General features: G+C 38.3%; 1 pseudogene; it reads left to right on the top strand.

Annotated features, from left to right (window-relative positions):
- Positions 1-893: 893 nt before the first annotated feature.
- LOC132350485 (mitochondrial import inner membrane translocase subunit Tim9-like) lies at positions 894-1,223 on the top strand (annotated as a pseudogene).
- Positions 1,224-4,241: the final 3,018 nt, after the last annotated feature.

Below are 4,241 nucleotides of genomic sequence, written 5' to 3'. Positions count from 1 at the left end.
CTATGCCCAACATATGGGTACCATAAAAACAAAGCAGGTCATATGAAACAGAAATTTCCCCTTTTGCCCCAAAGGAAATAAAGTTCCATAAATCCTAAGAAATTTCTCAGAAGACAAAAATCTACCATGCTCCTCTAAAAACTATTTCACCTGACACCTGAGAAACAAGTCTTATTTTTGCATTTACTTAGTTACAAACATATGAATAAACTAAATGACTCTAGAGCATATTCAGGAAGTAAATGAACCTTGGTATCATACCAAATGCAGGTCTGAATCCCAGCTCTAAACCTTATAAACTCTGTGACCCTAGGTGTGCTATTAAATTCCTCTGTGCCTCAAGTCTCCTCATCTTTTAAGTAGATTATTGTGGGAGTCAAAAAAGACAATTCATTCAAGTACATGGGACAAATCCTGGCGAGTAAGTGCTTAATAAGGGCTAGCTATTGCTATTACAGGCTTTCTTCTCTTATCTCTAATGACTGCAATTCCCAGTGCCACCCATATTAGTCAGATTAGGACAAGTGATTCTTCAGTGACAAATTAATCCAAAATCTCACTGGCTTAAACACGTAAAAGTTATTTTACACTCAAGCAAAGACCACTGTAGGTCCTGGCAACTCTCTGGGGCAGCTGTCCCCATGTGGTGACTCAACAATTCAAGTGCTAACTTTAGGTTCTCTGCCATCCAGCTGCCAGGCACCCACCCATACCCCAACCCTCTGTCCCCAGACTAGCCTCTCTGCCTCATACTGGTACCAAACGGGAGAGCCTGTGCTTAAGGAAGAAATCAGGCCTCACAGGAGACATTCAAGCAAAGTTTAGCTGCTTTTCCAGAACAGAAAGGAAACTCATGCATCAGAAAAAGTGACTGATAAACATACCAAAAGAATATGGCTGCACAAATACCAGAATCTGATCAGATAAAATAGTTCAATGAACTTCTTGGAACCTACTATAAACTTAAAGAAACATGCTTTTTGGACTGTGTTAAAGACTTCACAGGAAGAGAAGTAATACCTGTTGAGATAACCTGCTCAGAACATTGCTTATAGAAATATTTTTAAATGATGCAAAGAATATCCATTAAATTTCAGGAATATTATATTCAGCAGAAGGAAGCCCTGGCAGCAAAAGCACGACTCTTAACTAACCACAATAGAGAAGTCCTGGTGGATGGACTTTCAGCAAAGGACTGCCAACAGCTATTGCACTGGAAATGAGGATTCATCTGATAGAATCCCTTGAAAGCAGTAGCCACCAGGTTAAACTGTTTGTCATGACTGTTTGGCAAATGGAAACTAGTGAGAAACAAAGTTGCAATTTACCAGGAATAATCAAAACAGAAGGTCTTACTGTTTAGTTAAAATAATAAGGTGCAACATTTGTTGTGGTTTTAAGATTGAGCAGCTTGGCCACTTGATTAGAAAAATAAACCATTATTTCTTCAACTGTGACTATTAATTTTAAAGCAAAATATGTGTTCAATCGTGTATAAGAAAAAAGTTTTATTACTAAAAGTGAAATAAATGAAAATATCACTGACTAGTTGTCTATACCATATAGTACCATAGTATTCTGACCAGTCTGTGGACACCTTGAAATGTTTTTCAATAGGAATTATCCTCTAGATATTCCTGTTCATTTACATCTGCCTCACACTGATGGTAAATACATAAAACAGTTACTTGCTTTAAAAGAAAAATAATTCAGGCTGCTTTCACACTGTGGTTATCTCACCATGTAGCCTCCTTCATGATTGCTAAGACAAGAGAACAGAATGAAAGGATTGTGTTTGCTTTTCTACTGCGACACGTCACTCCCATTCATATTTACTTGGCCCAGAGCTGTCACATGGCTCCGCTTAGGTGCAAGCAGACTGCAAACTGTAGCCTTGTATTCCCAGGAAAGAAAGGAGAACTGGATATTGGTTTGCACTACTAACTTTTATTTTTTCTCTAAGTATTGAAGTTACTAATACAAACTATAGTAAACAGATGGGATATCTTGAGTCCTGACTTCATGCTTAATCAATATCTTGTATAGGCTAGTCTCATACAGAAAATAAAGACAAAAATTTTTAATTGCAATGGTAATAAAATTGACACTTTTCAAGCTTACTTCCTTAAAAAAAAAAAAAAAAACTTCCCACAGACTACTGTTTTCATGAGAAAGGAGCCCATTACTCTTGCTTTTTTTTAAGTGGGATTGTTTTTTTGTTTTGTTTTGTTTTGGCTGCGTTGGGTCTTCGTTGCTGCATGCTGGTGTTCTCTAGTTGCGGCGAGAGAGGGCTACTCTTCATTGCAGTATGTGGGTTGCTCATTGCGGTGGCTTCTCTTGTTGCGGAGCACGGGCTCTAGGTGCACAGGCTTCAGTAGTTGTGGCGTGAAGGCTCAGTAGTTGTGCTGTGTGGGCTTAGTTACTCCATGGCATGTGGAATCTTCCCGGATCAGGGATCGAACCCGTGTCCTCTGCAATGGCAGTTGGATTCTCAACCACTGCACCACCAGAGAAGTCCAGAAAGGAGCTCATTACTCTTTTATGGCAATACTGACTGGCATTTCAAAAAAAACCCCTAGGTCTTAATTATACTGTGATTAAAATTCTTATATACTTTTAATTTGCAGATTAACCCTAACATATTTCCACCCTCAGGGAGAAATATTTATCCCAATGCAATAAGAAGTGTAAAGAAATAAATAATGAATGATAATTTTAGAATCACAGAACTTAAAGGGACTTCAAGAGATGTGACTTTATTATGAAACATTTACTGAGCCCTTTCTACATGTCAGCAATACATACATATCACCCTGGAATGGGTGATAGTTCAGGAAACACGAAAATGTGTAAGTCACAGTGTCCCTGCCCAAGAAGCTTACAATGTATAGGGGAAACAGATATTAAAATATTCTGTGAGATCATAGCAGGAATAAATACTTCTGACTTGAGGAAGGTACGTCAGAGAAAGTTAAATGGAAGAAGTCTCAAATCTGGGCTTTGAAAAGAGAAGAAGTGATGGGGGCAAAGGATGGGTATTCTAGTGTAATGAAACATTAATAAACAAAGGAAAGCAGACCCATTCTGAGAACCACAAGAAGGCTGTCTAGGTCCTCTCAGCAAAGAGTCAATGTGTTCCTCTAATGAGTGCAAGTAAAAAGTAAGCTAGTATATCTCAACCAAGAGAAATTATGTTCTAGTGTTACAATTAGGAGTGAGAAGTTTTAGACCCTACCCTGAAAAAATTTAAGATGTAAAAGTACATGACATGATCAAATAAATAATGCAAATGACTTTGGTGAGTGTTGTAGCTGATACCACATTTGGGCCTCAGTCATGGAGAGTGTTGAATGCCAGAGAAAGTACTTTATTCTACGAGCAGGGAAAGGTCGTTACAAGTTCTTAAGAATGACATGAAGTGACTAGATTTCTGTTACATAGGGAAATTAAGGTTGCAGAAAGAATAATAGAGAGGAAAAGTTTAAAAGCAGGTCATTTTCAGAATTCCCTGGCGGTCCAGTGGTTAGGACTCTGTGCTTCCACTGCAGGGGGCACAGGTTCGATCCCTGGTGAGGGAACTAAAATCCCGCATGCCACACAGCGCAGCCAAAAAAAATAAAATAAAATAAAAATAAAAGCAGGTCATTTTGGTAGTTGGTTATAGATGGGGAATCATGAAGATCTGCCATAGAGGCAAGGCAATGACAGTAATAGTGGTTGGTGAAAGAAAAGATGAATTTGATGTTAAATTCTTGCAAAGTGATCAGTTGTAAATGTAAGGATATGAGAGAAGGATTTAAGAACTACATTCTATCATTTTAGGGAGCACAGCAAGAGGAACTGTGTAAGAGAGAAGCTGATCAATCTATTAGGGACATGTGGAATTCTGAACACTGGCAGGGTTGAGTCCTAGAGCTACGATATACTAACTGATCTTGAACAAGTTACTTAACCTCTAAGTGCCTCTGAGGGTTGAACAAGCTAATGAAAGAGCTTAGTACAATGCCTGAATCATAGCAAGAGATCAACAGTGTTAGCTATTTTTAACTATTACTATTATCATCATCATTATCATTATCACCCATGTGTAGATGCCAAAAAAAAAAAAGACTGTTGGGAATCACTGCTCATGAGAAAGATGAGGATGTGAAATGGGGATTTATACAAACATAGAGATTAGGATTGAGTATAACAAGAGAGGAGAAGATGGCCAAAGATGGGTGTATCTTGAGGAGAGGACT

This window comes from Balaenoptera ricei, chromosome 16 (genome assembly GCF_028023285.1).
Source record: "Balaenoptera ricei isolate mBalRic1 chromosome 16, mBalRic1.hap2, whole genome shotgun sequence".
NCBI classification, from domain to species: Eukaryota; Metazoa; Chordata; class Mammalia; order Artiodactyla; family Balaenopteridae; genus Balaenoptera; species Balaenoptera ricei.
Note: the sequence above shows the minus strand (reverse complement) of the source record. Positions and strands in the feature narration are given on the sequence as shown.